Genomic DNA, 12,624 nt, shown 5'->3' on the forward strand with positions numbered 1-12,624 from the left:
CGGGGTAGATTAGAAGTCATCGGTAGAAATACTGATCAATTGAGGAGCCAAATTAATCGCATCAAGGAAACCATTGAAAAGATCATGAATTCGGATTTGACATTACGTGATAAGATTCAAACGATATTTTCGAGAGCAAGGCGTAACGATCGTAATTTTTTTAACGGCTTTCAGTTTAGCGGTAAGTACCACTGTAAGTAACATCGTAGCCAGCGTTAGAGCTTCAGGAACGTCTAGCATCACGCCAGAGCCGACACCCAAACCTGAACCAAAGGGTGTAACCGATTGGATCAAAAGGCAATTGCGAAATTTAGCAAACGTATTGAAGAAACTCGGGTTGAAAGCTTTAGGCGCTTTGCCTGGAATCATAGGTAGCGTTTCGAGCTGGCTGTTCAATGTGGCGAGTAAGGCGGTCGGATGGATAGCGGATCACCTGTGGACCTTGTTTGTAGGTGTGGGTGTTTTGATTTTGACCTACGTGCAAAAGATGTAAACGGATTTAAAATAGGCAAAAAAATTAAACCTCACCTCAAATTTGAGGTGAGGTTTTTTTACGCCTTAAATCAAACCCTTTAAGTTAATACTTTATACAACATAAAACCGATTACACCCACGGATGGCTCCAACGGTTAAAGACATTTTTTCTTCGTTGTGTGCATCTAAAGGCGTTCTGAAACGGGACTTAAAATTGGCTTTAAAATTCGCTTTAAATTTGGATTTGGTAAAATTATTGGTTCTTTTTTACTCACTTCGGTCGCTTCCTCTTCAACCTCTGGTCCCAAATTTAAACTTGGTACGTAACCAGTCCTCATATCCTCAGTCGCGATTTGTAAATTATTGTTATAACCGTCAAAAGTGCCAATGCGTAAGTCCATGTCCGAAGGCACCAAATATAACCCCGGGGTAACAACAAATTTTAAAGTCGTTTTTACACAGAAGTGCCAATGCCTAAGTCCATGTCCGAAGGCACCAAATATAACCCCGGGGTAACAACAAATTTTAAAGTCGTTTTTACGCAGAAGTGCCAATGCCTAAGTCCATGTCCGAAGGCACCAAATATAACCCCGGGGCAACAACAAATTTTAAAGGCGTTTTTGCATCTTGCAACGAATCTTGAAATTGGTCAATCGACTGTTTGAGATCGGGGTCCGAATTAATTAAAGATTCCAAGATCGTAATAAATTGCCGTTGCACGTCTAATCCAGTGCAATTGGCTAAAACGTTAGTCTTTGTCTATGCTTGTGCACCGAGTAACGCGTAGACATAAGCCCTAATGGACTCGTTTACCTTGGTGATTCCCACGGGTGTAAGTTTGCTCTTTTTAGGAAGAAATCCCACCAGGCCAAAGTGACCAGGTCCGACTGTGAAATCCAATTGACCGTGTAAGTACTCGCGTGACCCGAGCCTTTAGGTGGTTTAGCCCAGCCAAAGCCCATGTAAGTAGACCCCACGTATTTACCGTTGGTCACGTGCAAGTCGTGTGCGTCGTAGTTTTTACCTGGGACAGGTACGTAACTGTTGTCGTAATAATAGGCAATTCTTAATCCGTTCGACAATGTATCACGATTTTGTTTATACGATTTATTGGGATCGACTCCATATAAAAGACACGTGTTGGTAAACTTCCGATGGTCATAATTATTGTGTAACGCGTCAAATATGTCGTCGCTAGGAATGGGCATCATGCAGTCGTAAAATATTTTTCGTACAGTGTAATATACGTGAAAATTGAATAAAGCTGCTTCATCCCTGGTGACTTTCGGTAATTTATACGCGTTAAATTTGGAAACTCGGCTGAAAACCAGTTGTCTTTGTTGACTACGATCGATAAATGACTAAAGTTAGCTCCCATTTAATTTATATGTCTATTTTTATTTTAAAGGAGGTGCCGTCGGTTGGGTCGCTTGATAAGCGGGTGGTAGATCTTGATATCGGACCAACTTTGTAAAACTTACTCGCCAAGTTTTTTCATACGATCTCTCTTTAAAACAGCTGCCAGTTCGTTGGCTAGCATGTCCACTCTTTCATTGACTTGACATTCGATTTCCTCTTTACTCGTCGACTTGGTTTCTTGTAATTTTGTAGACGTACTCGATCTGATCTTTTCTTTCATTTCGTTAAACTTTTTCAGCTCGGATAAAATCAGTAAAAATTCCTCCTGCGATATGTCACCATCTTCAATCGCGTGAGATACGTATTCTTCGATCGTGTTTAATTTAGCGTCTGCCAACATTCGAATTTGGTCGTGCTTTTTAGTTTTATGGGCCAGCTGGCGACTGGCGTGTTTTAATATCGCGTAAGCACCAAACGTACCGATAGCGATGCCTTCCATCACAAGTTCAATGGGTCCGGTAACGACGCCCAAAATGGCAGGCATTCTGACGGCTGCCGAGGTCATGCCCAGTGCTTCTACGCTGTACTCTACGTAACCGAGTGCGGTGAGTACCCGTTTGATCTTTTTGTAGGTAGTTTCCCGCGCGTTACGTTCTCTTTGAATCTGGGATTTAATTTCTTCGATCTTTCGAAGGCGGTAAATTTTAGTCTCTGCTTGTTCGGCCAAGTTTGAAGTCAAATCGGAGTGTTTACTTAAATCCGGGTACACGTTAGTCGTCATCTTTTTATTATATACACGTTTTAAAAATGTCTAACTCGATTAAAATTTTGCAGGTAATATTCAAGAGCTTACCTCAATCGTTTTTAACAGAAAAAGTCAATACACTGATATTTCTGTGTATTACCACTGGTGTTGAGGTGCAAGGCTCGGTAGCAATCACGTATAGTAAGTCTAAAGACTGCCCGTTGTAAAAGTTGTCAAATGAATTTAATTGTTTGCAATGAATAAACGCGAGTTTCAAGGGGTTTAAATCGTACTTGCCTTCATAAATAACGTTGGGTAAAAGTTTTATTTTGGGTAAGTTCAATAGCTTAGACGCTTCTTTATTTAGTCGCAACTTGAGATTGGGGTACGTAATAACCAAAGTCACCCTTTTAGATTCTGAGTGAACCTTAAAAGAAATGCCTGGAATCGAGTTTAACAAGAAGTGAAACCAGTCCATGTTATAATAACCGGGAGATACCACGATGCTTCCTCTTTGACCCTCAGGTAATGGTTGAGATGAGCTTTGAGAATGAAGTCTATCGTATATAGGTTCTGTTAGTTGTCAAAAAAAGTCTTTTAGTTAATTCTCTTCTGGGTCTCGTGGGTTGTACGGGGGAGTTTGTTGTAAGTCGAGTTGGGGGATTCCCTTCATAAATTTCATCCAAGGCTCGTCTTTGCCCCTTGAGCAGTGAAGCTGATTTGACTTTTTTATCTTCGATATCATAAGCTAAACGAGCTCGCGTTTGTAATGGTTGTCTTTGGTTTAACTGCTCTTCTAAAGTCGCAATTTCTTGGTTTAGCTGCTCAATTTCCTCAGCGATGATGCTGATTTCTTCTGCTAAAGTGCCTTTTTTACTTGCTTGGATTAATCTGGTTTTAGCTATTTTTACTAATTCTGAATTGGGAGATACTTCCATTCTTTCCTCTGGAGGTATTCCAGGCGGTCGTTCGCCACGGACCCCTGCAGTTCTAGCGTCCAAGTTTGTATCCCACTCAATTTCAGTCGCGTTTGTTATGTTAAAATATCCAGCTTCAAACTGAATATTCTTTACTCGGACAACTTTGTCGCCTTTGGTGTTTTTAATGACATCTTTCAATTTAATATCTGCTCGCTCTCAGTTAAGTAAATCGTGTGAGTCTCCATTTTATTATATACGTTTTGAAAAATCTTGTTTGGTCAATCTGTACGTTTTGAAAAATCTTGTTTAGCAATCTATACGTTTTTGGAAACCTTGTTTGGCGAGGTTTAATTTGTTTAATTAAGGCGTTTTCCCAGTGCTTATCTGAAACTTGAAATAGATCTTTTACAGCTTCTGTAGGTTCTTTTGTCACGTCTTGATAACATACCGCTATTAAAGCCTTCAACGGTTTACCTCTAGAGATTTTGCCGTTTAGAACTTGGTTTAACTTATATTCTATTTCGCCCGCTTCACCATTCTCCAATTGAACGTTGAACTCTTTTAAAGTTTTTCTCAATTTTGGTGGTGGAGGTTTTTTCCAAATGTTATGCTTGTAATATCTATCTCCCATGTCTACAGGGGTGTATGAGGAAACCCACCCAAAAATTAGACCGCAATGTTTACACGCATATCTGTCGTCTATTTCTACAACGTAATGATCACACGTGTTTTCGGGTCTTGGAGGGGAAGTGGGCCATTTGGGAAACGAGCCGGTTAAATGATAAATCTCTACGTCCGTCATTTTTTATTAATAGTCCATTTATTTAAGGCAAAAAAATTAACCTCAGTTATTCCGAGGAATAACTGAGGTTCAATTGATTTTTTCTAAGTTAATCATAAGTTAAATATTCAAATTTAATCGACTTTTAATTTCACGGGAGATTCAGATACAGATTCAGGTTCAAATCCATATCCACTAAATGCTCGCAACACCGACTTATTTGAAATTAGCCCGTCGTTTCTAATTTTTAACATTGCCGCTGTCACTCTATATTGAACGCTGGCGCCGCACGACAGTGAACCATGGGTACCATAGTATACGTCTTTTGGACAAATGAATGATTGTGAATCGTATCTCTTATTGATAAATTTATCGATATTTGACGAGTCAATGGGTCTTTTTCGGTGATCAAATGGAGAGGCATAGGGATCTATTTTAACGTACATTTGGTTTTTAGCCGTATAAGGTGGTTTAACTACACATTCGATCTTGTTCAATTCATCGATATCGCAACTGGCTTTGTAGGCATTTACGGTGTTAGACGGGAGATTAAACTCTTGAGATTCGATGAATTTACAACGGCCAAATTTATGTGATCGAGTATGTTTGTCGTAGGTTGTTGTATTTGATAGCAAATTTGACGGCCTTTGATGTTTTCGGGGGTTTTATCTCGAGTGCCATATTTGTAAAGCGGGTTTATAATGTAACAGGGTTCTATCATCATCATCAACAGGCATTTATTTTGGCCGGTGTGATGGTAAAAATTGGGCGAGCTGCATCGACTCTCGTGGGTGCCTTCTTTAATCACAGGTTTTGAAATAATTAATTTACTCGGGTTAAAGGGACCGTAGGTGACATTGGGGTCGCAGTTGTCGGCAGTGAGACACTCGTGGTCATCTGAAACGATATATACGTGAGTTGACATGGTTCTGATTTTCCCGGCTTTAGCCAAAGATTTTTCTCATTTTATTCGGCCGCGTCTATAAACTCAGGTGGGATTTCTACTTTAATTAAATGTTCAACGTCAACGTCGTATTCAATAATTAGTCCAATTTTGTATAAATCCGTGTCAAGTTTAGTCGCCAAATCGGGCAGTGGCTCATTTTCTCGCGCATGCCTCAGCTTTTTATGCTCACCGTTTACGAGCACCACGTGATCCATTCCTTCCAACTCGACACAATTTACACAGCAGGTGCAATATGTACAACCAAAACATTCGATACAATTGCCGCACTCTTAACAGTCCTCGCAACTGTCCAAGGCATTTGAATTTTGGCAGTCGTATGAATTAAAACAAGCCACGCAATTTACACATCTACCGCAATCGTCGCAAGTGAAGTAGTCATTTCATCTTGTGCAGTCGTTACATTCGTGACAATCGTGGCATTCTTTACAATTGGTACATTTGCATAAACGGTTGGAATTTAAAAAAACGAAAGCAATCGCACGAATCTATCAAGTCAATTGAATTTCTTGTGTCTTTGCAAAAATAACAATTCACATTCATGGTATGGTCTATTATATCCTTTAGATTTATTTTTCTCTTTTTTTATAATGGGCAAGTCGAGACTTGTAGCGACCGCAAAAACGAGGGGAAGTCCCTTTTTTGTTTGAGAGTCACGCGGTCAAAAGGTCTAGGTTGTTGTGCGATCTGTGCAGGTCTTGAGTTGTTTACAGAAAAGTGCGCCGAGGTCAAAAGGTCAAGGTGACTGAAGTGGGAAACCTTGGCGCAGGTGGGTGAAAGGGGGTGAAAGGGGAGGTCGTCCAGAACTGTCCTATCCCTACTACTAGGCCAGACTGGACACCAGACAGTCCTTCACTTGTTTGCAAGTGTCCAGTAAATAAAGATAGGAATTTTTAAAGAAAAAATGATAAATATCCCGGTCCAGCATCATCAACATTGATAACTGTCCCGGCAGGAAGTGGTTAACCTCGTCAGCATAGCAGGTTTCATAACAGTCGTAATGATCTCTTTGAAGTGTTTAATTTGTTCATAAATTTTTTATTGATTAAAGATATATAAATATAGATCAGGAACACAGTTGGAGTATGCACAGGCAGTGATAGCACACAGTAAGTAGGAATCATGCACAAATTGTGCTGCTGATCGGCCTTTCATTTCTCACCTGTAACCAAAAACATAATAAACAAGACTGAATTTGTAATTAGCAGTGATGACTCGAATTTTAGAGCAGAGAACAGATACTACTAGCTAGACTGTGTCGACTTTTCAAAATTCTCCAAGTGAGTCGCTTATTTCATAAGTTTTTGGGGTAAACGAGATGTTCTCTCTTTGAACTTGCTTAAAGGGTCTATGTAATGTGTTTTTTATTATTTAAATTGATAAAGTGTTTCTACCTGAACAAATTTTTGCTCATTTTACCTTTGGTTGCACCGCCTTGATATCAATAAAAAACATGTTTGAGGGGTGACCAACACGCCCTGCTTATCTCCTCATTAACATAAGAATGTGTGACGTAAACTCCGGAGATCGGCATACTTTCCCGGTTATACATGGCAGCGTCACACGCACTTCTTGTAAAGTTTCTCGAGAATTTCGCAGCACGTCTTAACGAAAATAACGTTTTTTTTTCAGAATGCCACCGACCTGTATTGTTGCTGGTTGCAGCAACACTACCAAAGACGGTTTTAGTCTGCATCGTTTTCCATCTGACCCGAAATTTCGACGGCGAAAGTGAAGCTGACCCGAGCTGAGTGGTCAGGACCAACCGAGCACTTTGTGATCTGCTCCGCACACTTCCAGCCTTCTTGTTTTGATCGAAACGCCAACGATCAACAACATCAGTTTGGGTTTAAGTTCAAGGCAATGCTACGTCCCGATGCTGTACCCACAATATTTCTAACAAGCCATGTCCACTTAATGTCGAGTACGAAGCACGGTACGTACATGTACACACGCACGCACTAGTCACACGCGGCATCCAGCTGCCATGTTAGCCTGGTACCCACAACGCAACCTGGGTACCAGACCATCTTGACTGAACTCTTGATCTCCGGAGTCAACGTCATGAACAGCGCCACCGCGCACTCTATTAAATAAGAAATTTAAATTCCTAATTTTTTAAATTCTAATTTTACATACTGTAGACCACTCACGACTAAATAAAAGCATTTATTTGTACAAAGAGGTTTTAAAGACACCCCCAAAACTCATTTAATAGATTAAAAAATTTAATTCTGGCATAGACCCTTTAATGCATACTTTTAAAACTCCCAGCCTCCGGTAGGACTTCTTCAATATGCCTCACGTCAAGCAGCTGGAAACTTCCATGTATAGTATTTTTTGAGTCCTCTGTAATTCTTAGTGCCTTCCGATATTTTTGTGAACATTTTCTGGTGAAGAATTGACACCAGATTTGATTTTTCATTTTAAGGCCCGAGAGATCATGATGGTTAATCATCACTGACTCTCAAACACAACAGTCTTGTTTATTAAAAAAAATACTTATCTGGCCCTCAAAACTGTATTGGACAACACAACAAATATGAGTACTTGTAAACCCCTAGCGACAGGAATTTGCAAGAGCCTTGCTGCATAATGCTGAGAGTCCTTTAACTTTTATAAAATTTTGTGGACACCTTTTGTCATTTTTTCAGTCCACCGGTTGACACCTTCTACAAAGGCTTGCAATGTAAATGCTGAAAAATGGCCAAGATTTGTACAAATCCTAAATTTCAGCTTTCGTACACTAAGCTTGCATGAAGGTACTGGTACACAGGCCTACTGTCACCAACGCACGCCACAGCCTCACCCAAGATGCTGTGCATACGCATGTCTGAGAATCACATTGTGCATGCTTTATGTGGTGTACGCAGCTCGGAATCTCATACACCAGATAATTGTGTACACGTACTGTATGAACTATACTGTGCTAGAGTACAGCTGAAGACAGTCCACAGCAATGACAAGAATAAACGTGAATGCCGAGTTATTTATGATGTGTCAAATTTCTTAACCCACCTGCTGCGCAGATTTGGCTCGGACAACTGACCATTTGCTGAGAATTTAACACAAAATCAGTGCTCTGGCATATGTGATTGCCGAGCTTTTGGTAACTGGGTACCTTCTTCAGGGCAAGCAGATTCAGTTCTGAATGAATGCAGAAAAATCCACATTCATTCCCCTGGATGCAGCATTCCAAGTTCAAAAATGACGCGCTGCTCCAGTTCCTTACGTTGTACATTGGATTACGCTTTCCACAGAATGCAGACGCTTACGTCACCAAGAGTATGTGGCTGTGCGCAAAAGTGCTGCGCAACAGTGAGACCAGGTGTTTGTTGGCGAACACTGCATAAGTGTTCCGCGAAGCAGTCACCAAGGTGACGCTTGGTCTCTCAGATTTACAGTTTACCACAGCATGTATGATCCCCGCATATTCTGTAGCTATCGCGGGGGCCGACAACCGACGGGCCTTGAACTATGTAGGCGCAGGTGTTACATCTGGGGTGGTGACAAGGGGAACTGCTGCTTCTGTGGGGAATCTGCGAAATTGTAATGCACGGTTGTGCCAAGCTTCCGCGCATAGATCTGGACGCGCACATCGAGGAAGGTAACATAGTGTTGCGATACATCAGACGTGTAGCGCAGTGCTGGGTGAAAAGCATGCCCAAACGCTAAGAAATTCTCAACGTCATCACTCGTACCGGTGATAGCACCAACAATATCATCGATGTATCGCCGGTACATTAACGGCTGCACGCCCTGATACTGGGTCAGCATCTGCTCCTCGATGTGGCCAACAAACAGACAGGCATAACTTGGTCCCATCCGTGTGCCCATAGCCACACCACTGGTCTGAATGTAGTGTTCACCGTTGAACATGAAGTTGTTCAATGTGAGCACCAACTCAGCCAGACGGAGCAGATTGCTGATGGGAGGATCCCGAGTCTGGCGGAGATCTAGTGTTTGAGCGCAGGCAAACCACCTGCATGGGGAATGGATGTGTAAAGCGATTTCACATCCATGGTGAAAAGACGGTTGGATGAACCTGGCAACTCAAATTCATCGAACAGAAATGGAGCATCATTAGTATCCTTGACATAGGTGGGGAGCGTTTTGACAATGGGTGTTAGAATAGCGTCAAGGAAGTTGGATATCAATTCAATGGGACAACTACAAGCAGACACAATAGGGTAGCCTGGATTTCCGGATTTGTGAATTTTTAGTAGCAATTAGAAGACTTGCCATTCCATATTTCTCTGATCATTTGCTAAAGTGATTTGGAACAACTCAACCACTGAGACAGCTCGACCGTTGAGACAACTTAACCATCTATGCCTCATATGGATGGACAACTCGACCCTTGGAGCAGATTGTCAATTGAAATAAGTTGGCTTGTAATGAGTGTGCACTTACTTTATGGTCAACACCAAGTTACAAAAAAAGAGAAACGACTGGTGGATAGATTTACCGTCTCCCGCGTTCCACACTATCAAACTACCAACTGATCACCATGGGCAGTGCGCTGCATCACCGTATATTAGTGTTCTCTCAAGGGCATTTTAGTACAGAGGGCCATGACGTAAACATTTTAAGTTGTGACGCTAAAATCTGGCTGTGACACTAAAAATCTGGCCGAGATACTAAAAGTCTGGCCTGAAAGATAGACCTAACTGTTTTTGCAACAAATTTCTCCAGCAACTTGAGTGTGGCTAGAAATTACAACCCTCAGCCACATACAAGTACAAAAAGAAAAAAATATCCACAAAGTGCACCAAAAACCAGGATCCAAAGTCGCATTTGAGCCCATGATGTAGTATAGTCAAGGAGTCCACCTGGGAATAGTTAGTGGGCTACTGCAGGCCTAGGCCCAGCATGTCCTTTAAAAGTATGCCTACACGTAGGTCCTACATGTACATTACAAGGCCTACTACTAGTTGTGGGTAGCAGGGAAACATTGAAGTATTAAAGTTAGGCCGACTAGACCAAGGCCTCCCTCATTATGCTCATGTCTCTATAGGCCTACATATGGAAGCGTATAAAGGCCACTTGCAACAATTTTTGGGGGCCTCACCACAGCAAGATAGTAACTCTAAAAAACCATTACACCGCAGAATAGGTATCTGGCCTTGGCGAGTTAAATCGTTCAATGTGTATCTTGCTGTGGCAACTTCTCAGATCTTGCCGCAGCGTGAAATTGATATCCCGGCGCAGTGAATATTTCAACAGTTTCATAAACCTATTCAGCACACTGTTTTGAAATGTACATGTATCCTTAGGGTGAAATGCATTGAGATTTGGTTTTAGATTGCTAATTGGATGTTACATTTCAGTAAAGCTTGTTTCCCAACACAAAAGAAAACAAAATCTTATTTTGTGGGGTGAATTCCACATTTAGATGAGGGGTAACCTGTTTTTAATTCCTTCCTACATTTTCCAAGTGCCAAACGGAAGCAAACAGACCTGAAAGTCACATTTTTTCCTTTCATCAGTCGAAATGTATTAATTTATAACTTAAAATGAATATCAAAAACAGTACCTTTACAAATGCAACACATGAAATACCTCACAGCTTTGGACGCTCAAAGCATTTTAGGTTACTTAGAGCCCTAATCTCTAAATACAGTGTACAAGTATCACGTGCACTGTGCCAGAAGTATCAACCATGTTCAGATGTTAATATAGACTCCATCCAATAAGTTGTCAACAAAAAAATTGCCCTTCCCAACACCCTGCGCTGTGTGGGTGGTTTGTGACAAGTGAACTCAAATTTTAATGTTAGAATGATATCAACATCGAGGCTTGGTCCAAAATGGCAACACACATCGGCTAAAAATATACATGGGCGTTGCCAGAATTTTTCAGTGGGGGGAAACCGTCTCATTAAACAATGACATTTAACTGTAGGATGAAAGTCGATTTTCTTTCAGTTCTATCTAAAGCATATAAGTTGGCCTATGTTAAATTTTACTTCAAATTTTCATTTCTTTGGCTTTTTTTTCCTTTCAGGGTCCCCCCTCGCGGTGCTTATGCGAATACTAAATAGGATTTGTACAAGCATAAATGAAAAGGTATCGTAATCCTTTCGACAGTAGTCTATCCCACACCTTGGTGGAATAAAGCTTTGTTTAAAGCAATCTGAAACACAATTTCGCTGCATTCTACCTTGATTACACATCTGGGTATGACGACATGCTAAATAAGGTTAGGCTAGGCTAATCATGTAGTGTGATGTACTTGAAGAGGCAGGATTTCAATTTAATGCCGCGGAAAGATCGTATAGGCCTAACTCGCCGCTGCGAGATACACATTCACCTACATGTAGGCCTACATGGCCTAGGCCTAACTCGCCTGTTCACCACAATGAGATAATAACTTGCAACGGCAAGATAGTAACTGACCACAGGGAGATAGTAGGCCCTAACATGCCTAACTTGAAAAAATGATTTTTGCAAGTGGCCCTTACACGCTTCTGTACCTAGGCCTAGGGGCTTACATCATAAATAGAAAACAGAATGTTTTCAACCAGTCAGATTTCCATAGGGTTTTTCCACTGAGTATAACTGGATCACGAGGATAGTCTGCTGGGGAGGAGCATCTTTCAAAAAAAATAATCTAGCCTAGGTCCTAACATTAGGGGCCTAGGCCCTATGGCCAAGACGTTTGGCCTAACGTTACTAAAGTAAAGTGGGCCCAGCATGCTTCTGTTCTGACTACCTAGGCGTACTACTTTAAGTAGGCCTATAAAGTATAAGTACAGGGCCTAGCCTAACTACAATCCCTTCAAGGGGCAACACCATCACTGGAGACAAATGACTCACGAGTGACCACACCATTCACACGTACCCCTACAACAAGAAACGCTGTTTTTCATGATCAATTCCACTTCTTTTTTGTCATTGGAGACAAACGAGAGGTATTTCATCCTGAATATAACAAATTGACCTCTGCGTACAGGAGATACGTACCAGTGCCAATACCAGCGATTACCGGCAACATTTTCAGTTCACAAAAATCTGTCTGTCGAACCAGCTTGCATGCACTACTATTGGCGGGCTATTTATTTACACCGTAGCCTAGGATTTTTCGCTCTGGTGGTGCTTATTCCCACTTGAAAAGAGACTAGTGCTGCCAGGGCGATCGGCGCGAGCGCGCGAAAACACGAAACAACCTATACATAAATACAGAGCACGACTGCTCTTTGGCAATTACATATTTCAGAGCAATGATTATATATTATATTCTTGTCAATATTCTGACCACAGTGCTACGCAGCCCTTTCATATTTCGACAAATAATGTGACCCGATACATCGTAATGGCAGGAATAAGTCGCTGATGACTCGGACTGAGGCCGTTTTATGTCATGGCCGAGGACAAAGGGG

At 41.4% G+C, this 12,624-nt stretch overlaps 1 protein-coding gene across 3 annotated transcripts in view; it reads right to left on the reverse strand.

Moving 5' to 3' along the window:
* The window catches only part of LOC110980156 (MYCBP-associated protein-like), a 287,473-nt gene extending 275,111 nt beyond the window's left edge, over positions 1-12,362 (reverse strand). For all 3 annotated transcript variants that reach the window (XM_087139862.1, XM_087139860.1, XM_087139861.1), the window contains exon 1: positions 12,209-12,362. The gene's annotated coding sequence lies outside the window, so the exon portion shown is untranslated. The remainder of the gene's footprint in view (positions 1-12,208) is intronic.
* Between the last annotated feature and the right edge of the window lie 262 nt (positions 12,363-12,624).

This window comes from Acanthaster planci, linkage group LG08 (genome assembly GCF_054643075.1).
Source record: "Acanthaster planci isolate LZ-2023a linkage group LG08, COTS_SCS, whole genome shotgun sequence".
NCBI lineage: Eukaryota > Metazoa > Echinodermata > Asteroidea > Valvatida > Acanthasteridae > Acanthaster > Acanthaster planci.